The sequence below is a fragment of the Mus musculus genome, chromosome 6, assembly GCF_000001635.26.
Source record: "Mus musculus strain C57BL/6J chromosome 6, GRCm38.p6 C57BL/6J".
NCBI classification, from domain to species: Eukaryota; Metazoa; Chordata; class Mammalia; order Rodentia; family Muridae; genus Mus; species Mus musculus.
The window spans coordinates 36366340-36389906 of record NC_000072.6 but is presented as its reverse complement, the minus strand read 5'-3'; the positions used below and the strand labels follow the sequence as shown (position 1 = coordinate 36389906).

At 40.2% G+C, this 23567-nt stretch overlaps 1 protein-coding gene and 1 long non-coding RNA gene across 5 annotated transcripts in view; one reads left to right on the top strand and one right to left on the bottom strand.

Moving 5' to 3' along the window:
* Chrm2 (cholinergic receptor, muscarinic 2, cardiac) overlaps positions 1-1916 on the bottom strand; it is a 140648-nt gene extending 138732 nt beyond the window's left edge. The window contains exons 1-3 of one of the 4 annotated variants that reach the window (XM_030255394.1): positions 1832-1916; positions 1587-1627; positions 1156-1303 (exon numbers count right to left, since the gene is read on the bottom strand). The gene's annotated coding sequence lies outside the window, so the exon portion shown is untranslated. The other 3 variants (XM_030255393.1, NM_203491.3, XM_006506136.3) reach the window with 3 other exon arrangements.
* The window catches only part of 9330158H04Rik (RIKEN cDNA 9330158H04 gene), a 55097-nt gene continuing 33202 nt past the window's right edge, over positions 1673-23567 (top strand). Inside the window, exons 1-3 of the long non-coding RNA NR_015589.1 lie at positions 1673-1751; positions 1951-2244; positions 6839-6929. This is a non-coding gene — a long non-coding RNA (RIKEN cDNA 9330158H04 gene). The remainder of the gene's footprint in view (positions 1752-1950; positions 2245-6838; positions 6930-23567) is intronic.

Sequence of the window (23567 nt, the reverse complement as noted above, 5' to 3'; positions counted from 1 at the left end):
CCTCCCTTGCACTATTTGGAGGCCCAGGAGAGCCGTAAGGGCACAGAAGGACCAGAGATAGAAACGAGGATGTATATATTGTAGAAGAACAGAGGCAGAGTACCCCCCTGCCCCCACAGATGTCAATTTGGGTGAATTCTTACCCTGGAGCGCTCTGCAAAGCAAGTCTCCCTGCTTGCTAGGCTTCTGACACTCCAGGGACATGGAAGGGTGGAGCGCACAGGTGGAATTTCTGTATTTTCTATCTGCAACCAGGTTTGGACCGCACCTCACTCGCTCCCAGAGCCACAAGTTAGAGATGATAGCCTAGCTCCTCAGGTGCCAACAGTAAAGGTCATTTGCGCTATTCTCTATCTAAGACCCGCAGAGTGGTCCAGTACCCACCATGAGTTGGGAGACCAAGCTCCTGCAGCGTCTGAGACTTCATCAGCTCTGGACTGGGGTCCCTTTCCTCAGCCACAGTGGACAATCAACCTTGCGCGCGCCAGCGGAGGAAAATAGGCTTGCAGAGGACTCCCTTCTCTCTCCTCCTGGAAACCTTCCCCAACCTTGTTCCCCTGCCAAGGTCCGGGAACAACAGCACTAAACCTGTCGTCCTCACCAGAAGGCTCTCTCCCAAGGCGGAGTCAGGGGACAGCGTGGAGTGGTGGCGAGAGGGGCCTCCACCCTAAATGCAATGTGCCCAGACCCTAGGGTATAAGGGGAGCTTAAGGGGGATGGGTGAGCGGCAGGAGAGACTGAGCTCTACTTGCCTTTCCCACGGCAGCATCTGGAGTTGGGGGGCGGGGGGATGAAGAGGACCAGAGTGTGGTAGCGAGGGTGAGGGGGTGCCAAGCTCAAAGACAGCCATACTGGAGTATCGGCGCTCACAGGCTGCTTTTTGCCACATTCCACTGGACTTAGCTATCCCAATGGTTTCCCCCGCCCCAGCTTTGAAACCCCTCCTTCTTTCAGACCCGCCAAGGTACGTGTCCTCTCCAGCAAGCCCCAGATGCCAAAGTTTCCATTGGAAAACCTGCACGTGTCAGGGACCACCAAACAATTCTTGCAAACCCAGACCCTCTGCGGCCAGGGTCGGGTGATGGGGAGGAGCTGCGAGGTACCAGGGCCCTTGATATGGACAATTAGAGAACCATGGTATAGCAGAGTCTTTACCTGTCACTGACTTAGTCGCCCGGGGCTGCGATCTGGTGGAGTCTGGCTGGAGCGAGGAGCCTTTGGCGGGCTCAGGTTGGACCGGTTTGGGAGCGAGCGGCACAGCTCGGAGTCCTCAGCTGGTTGCCCGCTTGCCTTCTCCCTGGATCTTGCGAGAGAAAAGCGAAAGATTAGTTGTCGCCACCGCACTTAGACGGGTGGGGCAAGGGAGGCGGGGAGACTGCGGACCCCAAGGCTCAGAGAAGGCTGCGGGGCATTTCACATGGGTCGTATCACTCGGCTAATCTGGGACCCCAATTAGACAATTCGGACTGGAGTTAAATTACATCTGTCTGCCGCCTTGAGCATCACACCCCCAAAACACAGGCAAATAAGACTTTCAAACCTGGCTTTCAGGAAGATGACAGTTAACACCGAAACAGAAAGGAGACCTGGGTGTGGAGAAGAGCTGGGCGGGCTTCATTTCTTCACCCTAGTGCCGGGGAAGTAGTAATTAGTGTCTGGGAGCTGCGCTCCTCCACTTCTCCCAGTGCCTCTGGCGATTTCCAAGTGGGATCTGCGACTTCAGGGCTCTGGCCAAGCCCGCAGGCTGGCGTGTGCGTGTGTGCGTGTGTGCGAATGAGTGTGTCTGTGCCCCCGCGTGCCTGCTCCCGGGAACTGGTCTCCTCGCCCTCACCCGCTGTGTGTAGCAGCAGAGCGAGAGTGGTGCCTCTATTTGTGCGTTTGTGTTCGATTAGCTGCAATGGGCGGACAGTTTCTGGAGAGAGCATTTACAATTTTCTTTCGTTCTGACAGGATTAGTTGCCGTTGAAGGGGGCTCCGCCAATGAAATCTTCTCTGCGCTCTGATTTGGCGGTTCTTCGGTGCAAATATGACAGCTTTCTCTCTCAGCTCTTTTCTGCATCTCTCCATGTCCGACCCCGGAGCCCAGTTCTCGGTCTGCAATTTCTACACCACAACCTTTGCAATCACCACCACCACCACCCCTAGGTCCCATGTCAGCAGGTGCCAGGTTGCTACAAAGGTGACAGGGCACATTGGGAAGAAGGCTTGTTGATTGCAGAAGATACTTATGCCCCGTGTTTCCAGGTGGGGAAATGTTAGAATAAATGTACTTTGTACTAAATATATAGTCATGGAGAATTGTTCAGATTGTTTATTTCTTTCTTTGATGCTAACTAATGTATTAGAAAGAAACAGATATTTATCTGTCTTTGCTGTTTTTTTTTCTTTCTTCCCAAACAGGTCGATGCCTGTGTGTTCCATCAGTTAATGGGGAGTAGTAGTTAAGAGAGTGTACTAGTGAGGTGTTGGTGAGGTGGGATTTTGCTGTCTATCGAGGAAAATAAAAGATGTGAACTTCCTGTGTTCAGAGCATGGACTAATTTTTGCCTTCATTTATTTTAATGAGAAATTCTTTCCCAGATTTATACCCATTGTTTGAAAGTATGGAACTTATTTGATAATATCATAATGTGATTATTCTAAGGTGTCGTTGAGGACAATTGCTCTTGATGATGTATATTGTATCTGATGACATAAATATGTGCTACCGAATGAGGCTTTCATTGCCAAATAGAATTAAAGAAGGAGTCATTGGAACCTTAAACTAAGTAACAAAGAACAGGACCTATCTCTTTTTTGATCGCAGAGACAGAGAAATTGCTATTTATTATGCTCAATGGAATTCAGCTCAGTTCGTGTTGCCCTGTCCTTGGCTGGGTGTTAAAGAGCACACAGAATAATGAAACCACGGTTCCTTTTCTTTCTGAGTTTCTCATCTTTGAGAATAAATACCCACATGAAGCTCTTGTAGAGAGGCTGACCATCAACACTATAAATTATACACTAATATAAATTCATTGGTGAATGAAAATCCTACAGCTATGCCTAAGTAGGACTGACACAGATTCAATTTTGCTGGATAAAAGCCATCCTGGTGTAAAGGATGGTAAGGGTATGTCGTTGCCCTCTGAGTCCCACGCAGGCATTTTAGTCTTGTTTGAGAAAGGCAGTTCTGAACATTATCGCCCTCAATCTACCCCAGAACTAGGTTTCAGTCAGTAAGCAGCTGATTCTTATTTTCATTTTCCCCCCTTCTCTGTTGGGTACTACAGAACGTAAGTTCACAAACATTCTATCTGCTCCTATCTCTAAGACGCCTTCAGAAATTCACATTGTCATAACATGCCTGAGGTTTTTGTGAATGCACTTGTGCATGCTTGCATGGTTGTGCACACACACTCACACACACACACACACACACACACACACACACACACACACACACACTGAAACTGAACAACAACAAAAAGAAGAAGAAGCTCCTGACAAGCAACAAAGAAAACCCAAGCATTTAGTAACCTGGACTCTGGTTCTGTTTTTGCTTCCCATTATGACTCTGTTCTTCCTAAAAGGAGCTACCTATTTTAAACTGGGAAGTAAGTAAATAGCCAGCAAAGGCTCACAACCATCAGGATTTTCCTAGGAGCTAGAAACAGAAGTGACACTCTCAGCAAGCAAGCCTCAAAAGTGCCCACTTTCTTACGTCATTACCCAGAACAACTTTATCTTTTATCATGAAGGCTTGTTGTATCTTGGCCACTCACTGTCGGTGAAGTGAAGAAATTATTTAACTACTCTGAATGTCAACTTTTTAGTCTATAAAATGGATATGTTTTAGATTTGTTAGATAGAACAGTAGAGTCAATTGCTGCAAAGTTCTCAGCAGATTTATTTGTTTGTTTGTTTGTTTGTTTGTTTGTTTGTTTTGGGCACATGGCAATTTAGCTATGGCTGCAGGTTGTCAGCTCAGATTTAAGGATTCAGATTCCTGGGTCATTCATGCCTGTGACCTCTTTGAAAGTGTTTACCAGGGAGCATTGCAGGCAAAACACGAAGGACGCTACCCACCAGAGGGATGCGAGATGCATGTTAAACATAGTCCATCATCACACTGACTCCAGGGAGCCTCAGTCTTTCCCCTTTCTAGTTTCTTTCTGTACAGGAAATGGTCGTGAGTTTTCTGAGCATTTTATTTTCATCTCTTAAACAAGTTCACTTTCTGAGATAAAAGAGTGTTCCTTCACCCCAGGAATATAGTGTTTGCATTTATTAGTAACTCTTGGTGTGGAACATTTTCAAAAGTGCTTTTTAAAGACTTTGTAGAATGCATCTGTGGGTTTCCCTTTATCTGCATGACTATTTTCCACCTCAAAGCACTCTAATAAATTAGTAATTTCCACTTGTGAAGCCAAACTTCATTACCTACCTCCTTATAATGCTAGTTTTAGGCATGTGATGAGGAGAGCCAATGCCCCCAGGGCATGACTTTGAGTCTTCTGCAAAGTTCACTTTTTAGCAAGACTAGAAACAAGGTCACCAGTAATCAAAGAAGAAGGGATCTGGTTGGCTCTCAGTCCTGGAGACGTGGCACGCATTTTACTGCACCATGTTGATTTCAGTGCAAGAGGAAGGAGGTTTCAGTAGTTATATGTACGGATCACTACTCTCTCATTGTAAGTGGATTTAGGGTGAGTTGAACTCTGGTGGTTTCCCACCAGGTCTGGCAGCCATACATTTGCCCCCTCCCACTTTTTCTATTTTTAAGGACCTGAAAAAAAATACAGGGGAAGTCTTGGCTTATGGAAGGAAAATGAACTAGAGTAGATCTTATTGCCCTCAGTCTCCCACCCATAAAACTGTTCCAAGTGGTACAGAGAGGCAAGCACGAGGCTTAGGAGCTCGGGGTAGGGGGAAGCAGCTTGATACCTCATATGTACACCTATGGAACTTTTATTTTTCTGTGATTCAGTTTGGAATATAACATTCATGGGTTCAAAGTGGGTCTTCCAGTGACAGTCACTTGGAATGGGCTTTTCAGTAATTCTGTTGTTTTAAAAATCTCAATAACAGCCCCACAATAGGCATGCCATTCTTCTTAGAGTTATTTATTTTCCCTACAAACACTCCCAGAGGGTAATTTAAAAGCTTCTATTCTTCAGCTAGAAAAGATGATGTCCTTTTGTCATAGAAAAATCCTAAGCCTTTCTTTTGCATACCCTGCAGCAGAAGTTTTCATACACAAATGGGACTGATTCTGAGTGACAGTGTTTAGTGACAGAATGACAAACAATGCTCTGTTACTTGTCCCCCCTTTTCCTGGAAGTTTGGCATCACAGATGTTTTAAACTCATCCTGTCTTAGCCTTGATAGTGTTATCCAAAGCCTAAAAAGCATTTACTGCTGCTGAGTCTGAGATATTTAAAATACAGAGGTCTGTTCTAAATGGGGAATATTAAGAAGGAAGAAATGGTGGTGGGGGAGGGGCCTCATGGTGCAAAATGTTAAGCAGCCGCTGATAAACCAGTGTTGAGTACACAGAGGGAAACAGACAGGTGGGATGCTGGGTTGCTCAGAGGAGCATTTAGTCTGTATTCATTCCTCCCACCAGGAGGCAGAGCTGAAGACCCACACAGGGACAGGGGCTGAGGAGTCCCAAATGTGTCCATTTCAAGTGTATCTTTTCCACAAACAATTTTCTTTTTCTTACTGGATATTTTCTTTATTTACATTTCAAATATTATTCTCTTTCCCGGTTTCCCCTCCGGAAACTCTCTATCCCATCCCCACTCCTCCTGCTTCTATGAGGTTGACAAACAATTTAAATTTCTCTTCCTGAAGTCTAAGTGGGATGCTGGAATTTCTGGTGGAGCTAAGATTCTAGCGAGTTCAAAGGAAAGAGTCCCGTTCCTCCATTATGAACAGGACTCCCTGATGATTTGAATCAGTGACTCTGATTTTATTTTCTTTTACAGAAGAGTCTTCCAGGAATACTTAACACCAACTTAGTCCATAGGGAAACCTGCTTTCTGTAGAATTTCCAACAAACCAAGCCCTTACTCATGGGAGTTCATATATTTTCTCAGATCATGTAACAGACAAGTTTCTTAAGCTAGCTATGGGTCATCACATCACAGGAAAGTTGGAGAGAGAAGCCATGATAAAAAGCATGTTTCGGGAGCACAGCAGCACCCCAAAGGCTCCTTGCTAAACTTGACTTACCCTCTATTTCAAAGTGACTGAGATAGCGCTCATGCAGAAAAGAACATTTTTCAAAAGTAAGACTCGATCATGTATGATCAGTAATATTACCACATGCAGGTCTTTTCACCTTAGAAACACTCTCTCCTTGTAGAGCGCCTAACGAAGCAAGCACTAAAGCCTGCCCAGATTCACTGTGCCAAGAAGATACAAGCGGAACCTGTTCTTTCTTGCTCATTTAATCCACAAGGTGACTGGATCCATGGATTAAGGACCTCATTTAGAAGAGGTCTCAAGGGCAGAACTTTACAAATCCCCAGAGAAGGGAATGATGTAGCGTAGTTCTAGGAACAATATGTGTGCTCTATGACTGCAAGATCTTCCTGCATTGACAAACATTACCTTCGAAAGAGAGTTAATTTTAAAAGGATGCTGAATAAACATGTATTGGTAATCATTGAATGTCTTCAACGATTACTACCCAACTCCTACTCTGAGAACTCTATAGCAGACACAATGTACTCTTTCTTGTGTTATTGATGACAGTTATGGGATACACTGTGTCTATGGCTTGCTGGAAAATATTTTTGATTGAACAATTTTACATAAACAAGCTGCCATTGCTGTTTTGCTTCGACAGTGCTATGAAGTGCAATGAGCTGGCCTGAGACTGTCAGATGGATTCTCCAGGGAAAGTGTTTTCCAGGAGCTTGCCATGAACTGGATTTAAGGTATTGGTACTAATTCAACAAAATATTAAATAACGTTCAATATTTTTTACCTATCAATGATGTGAAACCACTAAGAGTTTTTAGATCCAACTGAAGAGAGAGGAAAAACTATTTCTACTTAGGAACCATAGATAAAATGTTTGATGCTATACATCGAGGTTTCTGAAAGATGCTGTGCTACTTGTAGTTTAGGAAGCTGATTCTAGGGCTGATGTCTTGTTGGCAAATACTGTATATATGGTATGGACCCTTGAAACAAGTATGACTTTATGGATGTTGAAAGTTGTTTGAATATTTAAATTAGTGACCAGTGAAGTAGCTGAAGTTAGAGACATTGTCAGTGGCGATGAAGGAAAATCTTATGCCCTTGATTTATAGCAGTCAGAAAGGAGAAGTAAAACGCCAGTCACTAGGTACTGTGGTCTCATTTCCAGTGACTTAGTGAAGAAGTCCATGACAGGAAAGACACGTTTGCACTCTCTACCCAAGGCACTATGCTTTAGTTACATTTCTGGTCTCCTCTATATGATTCTTGCTTACTAACTTTTAAAACTTTTGTGTTTTAGAAGTAATAAGCTGACTGTTTATATAGCAATGAATGTTTCTTGCACAAGAACACTTCTGTAATTTCTCAAGAAAAAGACACTTGGTATTGCTGTTATAGATTGTTCTAATTATATAACGGCCATGGGGATATGGGCAAAGTAACTAAGAACTGGAGTCTATGTTCACAGAATGAACTGCAAAGCTAGAAGTTGATCTTTAACTATGATTTACACCTTCACTATGCTTGAGAATATTTTATAAGGTTTCTATGCATTTTGTCCCAGAGTTGACTAACAGTCATGTGTGATAGAATGAAGGGGAGAAGGACTAGTAACTGAAGGTGAGAGTGGTAGGTCAGCAGTTCAGATTCTGAGAACAGTGGTGCTGGATGATCCTATGCCATCACATCGGTATCAGTGTCTGCTGGACAACGTCAGAGAGGAAGGAACGCTAGTCAGGTGTAAGAAGTAAGCTTGCTTTTAGGGCTAAACTGTAATTTTGGGTATTATCTACTGCCTAAATCAAAATAATATATATTCTGAGACTATCAAGAACTATGTGGTTGGGATCAAGGACATTCTATTTAGGCAGAAAATGAGTGCTGTATCTCAAGTCATGCCAGTAAATACTGTCTCATTCCCTTTTTTTTTACTTTTATGGACTCAACAGTCTTGTGTAAACCATGGATTCTAGGTACCCTTTATTCTTAACCAACCATCAGTGAATAAGAATAAAATTCTTACTCTGAAGCAGAGGACAACCCTGACTTGTCACAGAAAGTACTTCAACAATATCTTGTCCCTGGGTCCTAAAAACATCAACAGTGGGAACTATCCATTTTTAACAACTGGAACCATGTCTAAAACCTAACCAATACTAAAACTGCATAACATAAGACACCATAATCTACATATTCATAGCAGGAAACCAGTTTTTCATTCCCATCTCTTAATTTGAAAGTTTTTTTCCAATCCTTAAGAGAGAATAAGCGTTCACTAATGCCCAATTAGAGTTTTGGTTCTAGGAGGTATTGTATCATCACCAGGCGATATCCACCATAAGTTCTGATGCTATAGTTGTTGTTGATTGACATATTATCCCTTCTTGAATTATTACTGGATGATTTCTTGGCCCTAATCGTGTCTAATTTGGGGTGTGGTCACTATACCCAGGCTGTAAGCACAATAGACTCTTTCTCCATTAGACAAGCCAGTTTTGTCTATGTTCATTTATTGAGATCCAACTCTATGTGGTGTAGTTAGTCACTTACAACTTGACAGTTATAGGAGATATTTTTAAAAATCCCTCTAGAAAACATGATGCTTGTCATGGAAGAGTTCTAAAATTTGTGCTAGGCTAGAATTGGTACTTGTTACATTTGTGTCTACAAAATTCTATATATGTTAAGATAAATTCTTTAAACTCTTCAAATATTTATTTACTTTATGTATATTGGTGTTTTGCCTACATGTATATCTGTGCAATATGTACATGCAGTGGCCCCTGAGACCAGAAGAGGTCATCAGATCTTCAGGAACTGGAGTTACAGTTACAGAGTGTTATCTTGTGGGTGCTGGGAACTGAATCCAGATCTTCTAAAAGGCAGCACATGCCCTTAGCTGCAGAGCCACTTCTCTGGCCCTAGATAATTCACACAAAAAATTTTTTTTAAAGAAAAATCTTATGCTGCTACTTTTTTTTTTTTAAACTATGACTACTTAGGCTTGGCTCTGTTCAAAATGTGAGAGTCAAAAATTTTTTCTTACATTATTCTTTATTTCTTGTAGAATTTATAATTGATAGTTGGTTATAAGCTGGAGCTATGTAAAGTAAATGTAACTTATGAATTAAAAGAAAATCATTGAATTAAAGGGTAAACAATAAAATAAAAATGAATTTAAACCATTGCTATATCACTTCATCAGCTGGAAAGAGAATAGAAGAGACATGTACACAAAAAGACAGAGATAGGTAAAGAAATATCAATAGATAGATAGATAAAGAAATACCAATAGAGAGATAGATGGATAGATAGATAGATAGATAGATAGATAGATAGATAGATAGATGAAAATATATAGTATGTTTGGGAAGAAATCATGGAAAGAACACCTACTAAGGAATATTAGATGCCCCAATGGAGCTGTTGCTCATGACCTATAAAACAACCCCGAGAAACATCCTCTATATTAACCTCAAAGTATATAGCAGGTCTGGGAAAGAAAGGAGCCATGCCTGTTTTGCACTCCTGCACTAAGCTTCCTGCACTAAAAACTCAGCATGGCTCTCCTACTAAATTCAATTTCTAATCTGCTCAAATGCATCCCAGAAGCCCACTGCATGTAGCTCTTAGGGAAAGTAGGTACCGAAAACAGAATAGCTGTGAAAATGTGCCTGTACCCTTCACTTTGCTCACCTTCTCCCCTGGGTAGTGGCACTGCAACTTCTTTAGAAACCTGATGGCACAGAGGAAAAGAATGCACTCAAAATAGTCAGGGTGTGTTGTGACAGGGTAGAGGAGAGAATTGAAATGTTTGGCAGGATAGTCACTGAGGATAAGGGTCAGAATCTAATACCCTAAACCGGTGTGCCCAGTTTCTCTCCAAAGGGATTCACAATGAACCATAAAAATTAATCCAAATGCTTTATTAAAGATATATATATATCTCACCTTCCATGCCTATTTCAAAAAGCATGGCACTACCAGGGAGACAGCATATTTTAAGACCTTCTATGTGACTGTGTATAAACATAAGGAGTATTTGTTTAGCTTTCAGGCAAAAGTGGTTTCCTAACACAGATAATTCATCTCAGTACAATCCCAAGCAACATGGATTAGAAGACAGTTTGTTTAGGGGTGGCTATCAAGTCACCATTCACCCCCTAAATCTAATGCCCATCACCAACGCTTACGTGTTACCTCAATGCTGACCATCTCAGCTCACTTAAAATAACTCTTCAAACATGCCTACCTTGTGTACATATCTGGGAAGCGAGGTGAGCTTTAAATGGTGAACTTCAGCTTCTCACTAAAAGGCTGAATTTTACACATTTTACTCTTGTTACAATAGTAGGAACAGGGTGGGTATGTATCCAGCCACATCTTATGATGCCAGTTTCTTGTAACTATGCCACACAGGATATCAAAGTATTCCACACAGCTCATACTTACCCTAATGCTCACTTTGCCAACACACACACACACACACACACACACACACACACAAGCATTACTATTCACAATTGTATAGTTTCAACTTTTGTCAGAGATTCAAATTTGTGTTTAGACTTTATGCAGTAAGGAGGTTAAACACTTATTAATTTGGTGTATTTGTTTTCCAAAATAAAGTGCTTTAGGTATGTTAAACAGAAAATGACTTGAATCATAATTTGAATTCTTCCATAGGACATGCCCTTAGATAAACCATTTAATTCATCCATGTTTCATTTTCCTTATCTACAGTAAGGCAACGTGGCCGTCTTTGTTTTTCTAAGGAATTTCAGATGACTGAGATATTTTGTTATGTCCTTGTGCTGAGATGAGCATAAACACATTTTAAAGACAGAAACTGTCCATTATGTCCTTGTGACTATTTTTATCATTGTTATATTATCTGAAATGATTCTATTTACTAAATCTGGTAAGCAGAATAGTGCCCCCTCATGGACCTTCTCATTTTTATTTCCTGGAAATTGTGACTGTGTTATGGCACTCCAAAAAATTAAATGGCAAATAAAGTCTGTTTATCACTTTAAAGAGATAAATTATTTGTTTGGGCTCAAGATAATCAGAGGTGTCATTAAATTTTGGTATTCAGGTTGATATCTGAGATTGAGTGAAGTACTGTGAGAAAGATTGGTCATTGATAGTTTGAAGGAGCTATCAGCTCAAAATAACATATAACTCTTCTAGCTGGGAATATAAGAAAACAAATGTTCTCGTGAAGCCTGTTAAAAAATAAAGTCATTTTGCAAACCTGAATTTAGCCTTCTGAGGTTCATTTCTGACTACACAATTATGAACTTAAGATCAGAAGTGTGCATAGTTTAGAATCCCCTCAAAATGATTTATTTAGTGATATTAAAACCACTAAACCAGGTTTTCAGGTAGATGCTTTAGTTTACTGAGAGCATGATTGTGCTAAGTACTGTTCTTAAATGTCCAAGTCATGCATAGGAATGACAACAAACCTTCCGGGAGAGTTAGAGGAGTAATAAACTTGTGGAAAAGTGTTTCATTGTCGGTAGACATTCAGCACTAGGGACAGTGCAGACATTAGTTCAAGTCTTGGGTCAGTACCTTGGATAGAGGACACTCGGAGTTGATAGATCTTGTGGGTGGATTTTTCTGTATGTCTTCCTCTTCTAAGACCTCTGAGATTTAGGGAGTGATTTTGCCAAATCGACAAAGAAATATTTTTTAAAAGCACTTGTTGTGAAGTAGCTCTCTGATCATTACTGAGTTCCCTCATCTGAGCTTTGCTAAACCCCATAGGAGCCATGTGCATATGGCAGCATGTAGTGTCTGAGAACTTTTCCCCTATGCTCTGTGTGGTGTGGCCTCTATTATAGAAATACAGGTAAATCATTGCCAGAGTGTGTTTCCGTGGGCCTCTTCTAGAAAGAGTAAAGCAGAAAAAAAGTAATAAGGATAGAAACTAACCAAATGATAACAACAATCAAAAAGTTCACAAGCAAACAAAGAAGTAAGCAAAGATGATATATAATGCTGTTTGTCAAATATTCGTAGTTCACTCATTGGTGCAATGGGCCAGGATCACGTGATCAGATCTCTTTCTCAGCCATGAGTAGTACTGATGGGCCTCTTGCTAAATAATTCATTACCAGTTTGAGAACCTTCTAGGCTCTTCTTTCCTTCTGATTTCACGATAGCGTTTGGGATACCAGCATCCCAGCTGTAGATCGATCACTGGGTGATTTCTGCTAACACCTGTGGATATGTAGTGAGAACACGGGATAAAACTTTGCCATTTATGCCAGAAATAATTTTTACAGATTATCCTCTTCTGATTTAAAAAAAGATAATCAAGAAAGTTTGGTACCCAGAATCTGAAGTGGATGCAAAAACTAAGTGATAGGATGAATAAACAAGGGCAAATTATGGTGGAAGAATATTTATGATAAAGAAGTTAAAAGCTCTTGTCTGGCAGCATGTATGCCCCAAGATAGTGCCAAGCAACTATGAACCAAGTCAGATGTAGGCATAGCTCTGAACAAAGCTACTGGTTTATATCCCCATTTCCTACCTAACATTTTCCATTTCTTCATATGATAGTGTTTTAAACTATGATACCTGTTATGACCAGCATCAAAGCTCTTACCTTGATGAGTTTATCAGAGTCTAAATCATTTCTTACTCTAAACTGATTATTTTGGGAGTAGTCATTTGTCACCATATTTCTACTATGATCAAAGTTCATCCGTGTGTGTTTATGTATATGATGTTTATGGACATGTGTACATGCTCATATTTGTATGTGTATGTGGACACCTACTTTTCATATAGTGTGGATGAAGATGAAGAAACACACTTGGCTATTGGTTCTTTTATTCCATCTTGTTTGAGACAGTCTGTCTTTGTTGTTTGCTGTATACAACAAACAACTGCATATAGTCATCCAGCTGGCCTGTGAGCTTTTGAGACTTGTTCTATTTCTGCCTCTGGTCTCACCATAGAAGCACTGATGTACAACATGTACGTTATTTTAAATTCTGTGGACTCAAACAAGTACAGCAAATTCATTACCCATTGAACCATTTCTCCCACACATGGTTCTCATAATTTTACGTCTAGACAATAGTTAGAAGACCATGTCAGCTTATGTTTCATTGAAACAACAAACATTTATTTATCAATCATAATATTCCTTATCATAGAAAAATTCTTAAAGTAGAACATTAAGCAAAATAAATTACACCGTTAAGTAAACAACCAGACAATTTCATTGGAGAATTATAACTATGGTAGTAGAATGGAATATAAGTCAACTTGCACTGAAATTACAAAATAAGGGTATTTGAATCTGACTGAAAACCCAAGACTGGGTTGCCTGAAGGACCAAGATTGAGTTAACATTAAGCAGATGGATATACGTTAATCAGATGAACGCTAAAAAGAAAGGTGAATGACCAGTCAAATGGTCTGTGGTAAGAGAGAACACAGCTAGCATAAAACATAATGCAAACAGAATAGGCAGCCTCATAACCTTCATGAAAGTGGGCGTCGGGCAGGCAGGCAGGGATGAGGAGTTAACAAAAGTAGTAGGGATTCATGGATGATACAAGTGAGGTTCCTGAAGGACTTTAATAAAGCTTATTTCAAACACTGCATTCTTGGCACAGAGGGAATGATTGGGAAGAGGTCAGAAGAACAAGGGGAGACATGAACATGGCTAAGGCCAGGGTCAAATAATAAATAGAGATGGCTCTGACTATGGGCATAAAGGTGAAAAGTAGATGACAATTTCAAAAGAAGTGATAGAGATTATTCATAAACCTGATGAAGAATGGGTATGATTGACAAAAGAGCTTCTAAGGATGATATCTTACAGTGGTGTTGCCCCTCATGAAACCCAGAAACACTGGAAGAGAACAAAGCTCTCAGGAGGAGGTATAATGTTGAAAGCTTTGAATCTGAAGGAACTTTGAGACAAACAAGAAGGGCTGACAAGGAGACAGTTGAAAATACAGATCTGGAACTCATAATAAAGGTCTAAGCTAGATATATAACCTTGTGAGTCATTTGCTCCTAGGTGGTAATTGAAGCTGTGGGCAAGGCTGAGGCTGCCTAGGGAGAAGGCACAGTAGAAGAGGAGCAATGAGCAGGAAGCCAGAGAGTGAAAGACCAAGAGGGCAAGCGGGGAGGGCACAGCAGGTGCAAGCTGAAACTCCAGCTTGATCAAGATCAAGACATGTGTCATAGATTCTGGTTTTGCCCCAGCACAGTTTTAAAGAGTGTGTGCACCGGGACACCGATCTCTAAAAGAGACTTCACCCTGTTAACTAGCATTTCAGATTTTCTGAATTAAAGAGTGAAGAACAGTGCTCTTCTTTCAATCTGGATACTTTTCTTTTACCATTAAGTTGTCCCAATATAGAGTGTTTATTAGTCAAAGCTTTATTGCACTGAGACTGATTTCAAATACTGAATGCTCTTGCATAGGACTAAGATTTGATCCATAGCACCCTTAGAATGACTCACAACTGCAGTCCCAAGGGATCTGATGTCCTCTTCTGGCCTCTAAGGCACTGCATGCATGTAGTGCACACATACACAGGCAGACAAAATACTCAGATACACATAATAATAAAAATAATTTTAAAAGATTCATTTCATTACACGGGGCAAGCCTGTGAAATGAGCTCAGGCAGAACTTTATGTTTTAGGGCTAAGGCAAAACCATAGTAGCCTATTTAGCCAAAAGCCAGACATTCAGCACCATCCTGAGAGTTGGTGTATTCTTAGGAAGAAAAGCAGATCAGCAAAGTTATAGTCCACGCTTCAAAACTAGATGTTATTAAAAAGACCATATACCACGTTTTACAGTAATTCACAGGCAATTATAAAGACTGTTTTGTCTTATTTTACATGCAACCTTCCAGGCTTTGTTATCCAATTTCTAGCCATAGGCGGTTGCACCTGATAAGAACTAAGGAATTGTTGAAGGTAAGCAAACACATAGCTAAGTGAATGGTTGACTAGAGTCTTGGAAACTAGGGTGTACAAAAAGAATGACACAAAAGGGAAACTCCAGTAAGACAAGAAGCAGAACCACCTCAGGTCTTAGTCACAGCCTTTCTTAGCTTGCAGTCCCTTTAAGCTCTTTTCTGTGTTTCAGTTGTCCAGCTAATTCTGAGGCCGGCTAATGCTAAGTTCCCTTTTTAATGTACACATTTAATATTAATTTGTTAAGGTTTTCAACTCCAGTCTTCTTTGAAATGAACATCTTTGAACCTCTCATTTTCCAGTGAGCTCAATAACAACATGACCATAAACCAACCATGGCATTAGCTGGTAATCATTTGTGCCAGAAGACACTATCTGAAAGTACATTTAGAATAAGTGCTTTACCTTGCGATGGCTTCTGTAACATGGTCTCACAAACTGAATGTCTGGAAGACCAGAAAAATACAGCTTCAAGTTCTGAAGAATTGTAAAATACCAACAGCAAAAGGTTGGCAGACTTAGTTTCTTCCATGATACGAGAAAATGACTCATTCTTGGCTTCTCTCTGGGTGGTAGGGAGGTGGTTGTCTTCATGCTTTTATGCTGTTCCATCTGTAGTAGATACTTTACTCAAATAAATTATTTTTTTTACTTTTTGTCAGTCATAATGGACTAGTGTACATCTTAAATTTTTCTTTTGAATTTGGCAAAAGCATGACTTCCAAAAGCTCAGGTTTTGGGTGCCAAATCTTCAATATATGAACTAGGATCTAGGGGGGCACACTTTAAACCATGATGCCTTTGTTAGAGTTTCCGTTGCTGTAAAGAGTCACTATGACCAAGTCAATTCTTACAAAGGGCAACATTTTATTGACTGGCTGACTAGTTCTGAGGTTCAGTCCATTATTGATGGTAATTGCCATGATTGGGGAGAAGCATGGCAGCATCCAGGCACTGGGGGGAGCTGAGAGTTCTACATCTTGTTCCAAAGATGAACAGGTGATGACTGGCATTCTCAGGCAGCTAAGAGGAGGCTCTCTCCCAGTAATGCTATTCCGTGGGCCAAGCATATTCAAATCAGCACATATGATAATCGGTATTTTTGCAAAATAACACACTAACACACTAATTAATATGATATTTTACACCTACCATTAATGCTGATCTGCAGCGTACTTTAAACACTTAAGACTATTCTTATTGATGGATTGCCTTAAATTCACTTGCCTTATCTTCCTTCTGTTCAAAGGCAACGTTTAATAATTGATGAACAGCTACTGAATTTCCACAAAGCTTAACAAAATGAGCATGGTGCTCTAAATTTTCTCCTCCTCTTAATTCTTTTGTAATATTCTTGAAAACATGAACTGCATATTGATCATCTTAGTACACTGATGTACAGCACCATGCTTTGTATGTGACTTCTCATTTAAAATATTTCGAGGTGAATTGCATGAAAGCCTAAGTTGAGATTGAACAGTTCCTCAGTGTCTGTAGAACCATGTGGAGTTAATTGACTCACATAGGAGATTGCCTGAGTCTCATTCACCAAGTTCTAATTAAGTAAACTAATGAAAAATTGACAAATGGTGGCTCAATTAGGCCCATTTCATCTATCTTGTTCTGTGGACATTCATTGGCCTTGCATTGCCCAAGTGATATAATGAGCTGGGTTGGATTAGGGCACTGATTTAATCCCTATGAAATGAATGCACAGATTTGGTGGATCAGCTCTCCACAAGAGTCTGGTAGGTAGCATCTTTACTTAGATAACAAGAAAGGCACAATTATAGTTAATAATCTCTGGTCAAATGTTCCCCAAAGTCACATGATGGTATACACATAAGGAGAATGTACTTTATGCATTGTTCAGTCATTTCTGGACATATTCTGATGTCAATTTTGCTGTCAAGGTTACACCTTTTCTTCCCTGTTTTGGAATTGGGAGACTTATGCAGCCCAGACTGGCCTCCGATTTACTACAAAGCTGAGTTCCACCTCCATCTTCTGATCTTCTTGCCTCCATATTCTGAGTGCTGAGGTGACAAAGGTGTGCCAGCTTACCCAGGACTCTGAGATTCTGAAATGAGTCTCAGTACCTGTGCACACTAGGAAATCACTCTACCAACTGTGATTCTGCCCATTTGCATGATTTTGGAAGACTTCTCTGATCATGCATTCTAAAGTTACCTGCTTCTCACCTTTTATTTTTCCAATTTCTTTCACAAGGTCCTTTTTAGAAATGTTGCTTTTAATGCCAATGACAATTAAATCCTTTGTATGTATTTTACTATTTATTGATCTATCTCCTACCCCTGATTCAATATGAGCTTTTCCAAAATTCTGGCAGTTTACCATTTCTTCTTATTGGTTTCTTGCCCAACAAGGACAGGGAAGAAGAAGAAATCAGATAATATTACAGAAGTATGACTCTGAAGGATGACTTACATGACCCATCAGATCTCTGACCTTACTTCTTGTCCATCTTTGTTCTGTTCATGTCACTTAAACCTTCCGGCCTGAAAGCTTTTGTATAGCTTTCTCTCTTTCCTTCTGTATGTGTCACATCTTCATTTATTTCTGGGATTTCCCCAAAAGCTTCGTAATGCCTTACTTTGTTTGGTTGTACTCCATTGACTTGGAAAAAGGCATAGTGGGTATCCATTTGTTATCCTAGATGACTCAGTGTACTACTCATACAAACTCTGAGATCTAGGCGTGCATGCCCTGAGCTGCATGCGATGTTGTCTGCCCTTAGCTAACAGCTTATAAAATGCCACTCCACTGGAAACTACTCCAGGGTAGGAGAATCCTCACCCAATTTCACATGGGCAATTGGAAGGTTTGCCAGCTCCAGAGTTACATGTAGAGTGTGCTGAGGATATTGTTGCTTTTCAGTCTCCATTTAACCTTTCCTCTACCAAATCTCCTTTCTCTGACTCACATATTGATGCTCAGTGACACACAAATCTTAACTATATGATATGTGCTCCTGGTAGTGCATGATAGTGCACAAGCTGAGATTTAGGTGGAATTAAAGTTCAGAGTAAAGGGACTATAAAATTGATCCTCTGCTTTGCGTTATTAAGTGGCTTCAGTCTAAAATGATGCCTGGAAGGTGTTCAATTAACATGTCTTGAACAGGTAAATGAGTAAAAGGGTAGACAGCTCTCTTACAAGTTAATTGTGCGCATGGAATAATTCTACATATTTTAACTTGAAGACAATACAGAGCAGTTTTCTGGAGATTGCACAATTCCTTTGAAGAAGGAATGCTAGTATACCAAGAATATGATCCATGAATAATTTATTTTGCAATTTCATTGTTTTCAATATGACTCTATAGATATCCGGAGTTGCTGCACTGTGATACCGTTGCTCAATTGACCTTCCTAGAAACAATATGGAGAAGTCACATGAGCCATTCTTTCTTTTCTAAATAAAGAAACTGAATATTGGACAGTTAATATGACTCCTCTGAGGGTACTTGTTATAACATGGCAGGATGCACACACAAACTTAGATCTTTATTGTTATGGCCATGCTCATTGGCATTCTTTAACCGAGACATTCACCACCAACAACCTCAGCTTCCAACTATTACATCCTAAGCTCATCTATTATGTTTACATACAGCTTTCTGCATTGCTCAGATATCATTTAAAATTTGGTGTCTTTAATTAAGAGACAACACATCTTCCTTTGATTAAGACTCAGAAGTTCCTCTATGATCTTGAAAGAAATGGAAAATTTAATAAACAAAAAGGATTGCTTTTAAGATTCATCTGTGAAGCTCTTAATAAACACTGCAGGAAACCATAATCATTGTGCCCCAGGTCTCAAGAAATCTTCCCTCTGAGAGTCACTGATTGGTCCTGTTACTATAGAGATGTCAATGTGACTTGCCAATACAACTTTCTCGTGCAATGCCTGAATTTCAATAGAAGATACATGTAAAATACTTACTATTCCAAAAATATATTTTACATTATATATAGATTTGTCTTCATGCATCTAAGTATAAGCAGAAAAGAAAAATTTAACTTCTAATGGTAACTTATTTGTTTTTAAATGCACATTAAGCTTAATAATTCATTCACTTCAATATTGTAGCCAAAAAGGCTGAGAGTGATTAATGATATTCAGATGCTAAATATTTTAGAGCTAATTATTTTCAGGGAATGAGCAATACCATTATTGTAGCACCCTGTGAAATTGCATATCTGAGACTATCTCCTGTGCTGAACACTGAGTAGTCGTCCTAGCTCAGTCCCATAGAGATCCTGCTTCCTGTAGACAGCTCTTCATCATGGCCAAGGGACCAACGGAAGCTCATCTTGGTGAGTGGTGGGACTGTCCCAGCCAGTGGAATTGACCCAGACTCTGTATTCACCAGACAGAGCCATTTATTGAAACTATAATATGGAGCAACCTTTGTTTTACTCATTCTATCCTCCTTTCAATTTAACTTCCAGAAATGACAACTTCGCAAACTTTGTAAAAGGATTTCCCTGCCTATGTCTGCTCTTTGTCCATAAAGTCACACATGTCAGGATGTACCTACTTCATTTAAAATGGCATAAAGCAGAAGAGATCTACTGGGAAATGTGGCCAGCAAAAAGAGAATGGAGGGACAAGGGAATGGAGGAACAAGGGAGGAGAAGGGGGAAGAGGAGGAGGAGAAGGAGGAGGAGGAGGAGGAGGAGGAGGAGGAGGAGGAAGAAGAAAAACAATGAGTGCATAAAATGCTATAGTGAAATGCATTACTTTGTATGCTAACTGAAAGAAAACACACTAAAGCCTGAAATTGCCTCTTGAAGGAAGAATAGAGATTCCTAAGACTCTGGAATCTCATGATGTAAAATTCACAAGGCCCCTCCTCAATGTTATATTAGTGGAACACAGTTGCTAGAGAAAGAATCCTCATCAGGGGGTCTGCTTGCAAGCTGGGAAGGGGCCAGTAATGTGCCTTTCATGACTGTTACCCAGGTATGGGATGGGATTTAGCACTGTCTGCTCATGCATGTTCCCTTGAGTAACACCTTAGCTATGTTCCTGTAAGGATCCCCAGTGAACACACTAACTCACTAAGACAGACTTTGGTTGCTGGTGCCCTATCAGAAATGTGTAGCACTTCCTTTATAGCTCCCTGGAGAAAAGCGTGTCAGAAATAAGGAAATAAGGCAAATGGTATAGACTGCAGACATTGCAAGAAGTCTACTCACCAGTTCTCTCCATGGAGGAAATGCAGCGTGGCTTTACCCCCCCCCCCCCATGTGGGAAACCCTGGGTTCTTGCGCCATCATATGCAAAAAAGCAACTGCTCCTCACTAGGTGCCTAGGCACATCTAAAAATGGTTTTAAGGGAAACTCAACTATTATCCAGACTACCTTCATCTTAGTACATGCAATGCATACTTTCCCAAAATGTGGCAATGTTTTGTGGTTTTGAGATGATTAAAGTCGGAGAAAAATGTGGTTGAAATTCTTAGAAATTATTCTAATATCTACATCCAAAACAGAGAAAAGTATAATTTTCCTGAGTTCAATAGGAACAAAATGAGATCAGGCTGTAATCAATGAAACGTGACATGGAGGAATTATGACACTATAATCACTACAACAGTCTTAAGATAGCCATAGTATCAAACAGCTGACCTTACTGGCCATGCAAGGAGCCGCAAATTGTCATGTGTGTAACCATCTTAATCTTCCCCAAACAGATATTTTTCATATGTAGCCAGTTCAACTACAAATTTCAAAATGCATTCCTAAGCCATCTTCTTCTAGAAAACTTTTATGTTTATTCTCATATGTTATATGGTAGCTACAAAGGGTCTTTGGAAGGCATTACAGCTTATTACATATTGTTATCAGATGAACTACATTGCAAGGAATCTAAGCTTCATAATGCATAATGTCCAACACCATGAGAGCTAGGGTCACTCACAGACTGTCTGAGTCCAAGTCTTCTTATCTTTAGCTCCATGTGCTGTGCAAATTCAAGAGAGTCAACGGATGTCTACATCATAAAGTTGGCAGAATTTAAACTCTAGTCTGTTTTCTTTCCTCTTGATGTGATGAAAATACGACCCATGTTTTACAGTCAGAAAAAAAAATAAAGCTAAGATGATAAATATTTCTACTAGGTAGTAATAGTGAAAGTGTACGCTGTCACTTTTGTGAAGAGGTCATTTTTCATGCTTACAAGTCAAGAAGAATCTCCTTGTCATATTGTCAGCTGTTACTGAAGCTCTGAATAAACTCGTCTCTACATAGCTTGTGGAAGCATGTACCTATTCAATAACTAGTGTGTGTGGCAGGGGGTGTCCATGAAATCTAAGTCCAAGAGTCAGCCTAGCTGTGTATTCTTTTTGTTCTGTCAATGGAAAACGAGAGTTCCATCCTTCATGCGTTTAACACCCAGAGTTCTCTCCTATTCTGTTGAGAATCCTTGCTTCCATTGCTGTTTCTCATTGCTCCTGGGAAGGATGGACATACATCACCGCTCTCCTTCCCCATTACTTCCTCTGCATCCTCACTTCTAGATGACTAATTTCTCTCATTATATCATAGGAACCACTAACCAATTACTTTACCCCACTCTTTACCTTACCTTTTTATTTCTTTTTGTCATATAGATCAACAATGTGTGGATAGAAAACAGCTGTGTATGAGAACCAATGCTTCATTAATTCCCCAGAAATATAAAGGAAAGCTCATAGTCCCTACTTGCCAAAAGAGTGGACTCAGTTTCACTGCTGCCACGTCAGTCTGCTCTTTCCTGGTGCTGAGACTGTCCTCCATGTTCCTTCTGCATCACTCCACTAGGCACAGCAGCATCTCAATCTCACCTCAGCCTGTCCTAACGTTTATCTACGTTTTCTCCTACTCATTCTTTGGTGTTATATTATCTGAACAGTTCATTCTGATAAATGTCCCTTTTCTCCCTTTTCTCTTTTATACCTCAGTACCTTTTGGTTTTATTTTTGTATTTTAAGAATTATGCCTTCCTACTTTTCTTCCCACAGGACCTTTATGGCAGTTGCCCTTGATATTTCTTAGACTGGTTTGTTGCATAAAGATTTCTAAAGGAGTTGTTAGCGAGTCAGTGAGCCCTGTGATTTATGACTATTGTTCAGGCAGCAGCTTAGCTGGAAGAATTGAACAAAACACGAGCATCCCAAGGGAAACAAAAAGCTAATGTAAAATGCTGTAGACTTCTGGTTTCAAAAGAGATCTTTACAACAATCTAGTCAAGCCTCAACACTTCATAGCAAAGGACACTGCAGTTCTGAGATGGTAATACAGCTGCCAAAGGCCAAACCAGCATGGGTAGCAGGGTGGAAGAATGGGAACCAGACCTGACTCTCCTGCTTACCTTGTATGTCCCTTCCTTTATCCCTTCAATGACAATCACTTCACCAGTTCTTAAATGTCGGGAACTAAGCACAAGGACTCTTGCTCATTAATCTAGGGTTGGAGATTGCTTGCATACGTCAAAGGAGTTATTCCACGGAAGGGAAGTTAGTCTGTCAACATTGCAGGAGCTCCCAATTGCATTGTTTTAAGAACAAATTGCATCTCTGTTCTGCCTTCTAAATTATAGGGGAGTGAAAAAAAAAACTCTAAGCTCCTAATAAAGTTTTAAATAGATTGCATCAAGTGGCATGCTAACTTTGAATAACTGTACTATCCTAAACAGTCACACTCTCAACTGGCTGGCAGGTCTTTGGAGATAGTTCCATAAGGGAGTTAGTGATGCTCAGAGCCCTTGCTCAACTCTAGGACTCTAGTTGCCTTCCCTTATCTTTACTGATTTTATGCTTAGAAAAGGGAAAATGAATTCTGTACTTGAAAAGGGGGGAGGAATCCTAGTAGCTTCTTGGAAGTGATTTGATTGCCTTCATCAATATGTTGTTTGTCTCCAGATCTTGGCCAAAGACAAAGATGTAATTGTGGGGGAAAGGTGAAAGGGTTGGATGTGGAAGAAGAAAGTACTTCCCCATGAGATTTTATACACCTCTGGATGCTTGGGTCATGTCAGTTGCATGAAAGTGCCCTTCCTTGGATAAAATGTGCATTCTCTACTTATATAAAGTATGTAATCTATGGTTGATTCCTTGGCACTCCCCTCCACAAAATTATTTGGGAGCAAGATTAAAACAAAGGGTTTCTGGAGGAGGAAAGGAAGTCTTTTTAATTGTAGGCTTTAGAAGTCATTTTTGTACAAACAAACACAGCAAATTTTGTGATAGTGCTTCTTGTTTTTACTTACTTGCCCAAGACATGCAGGATTGTATTTCATCAAGTGGAGAGTTTGCTGATCAAATAAAGGCTACCTAGGGAAATTCAAATGTAAAACTCTACTGTTTTTACTTTATCTGTCTCAAATATTTGATGAT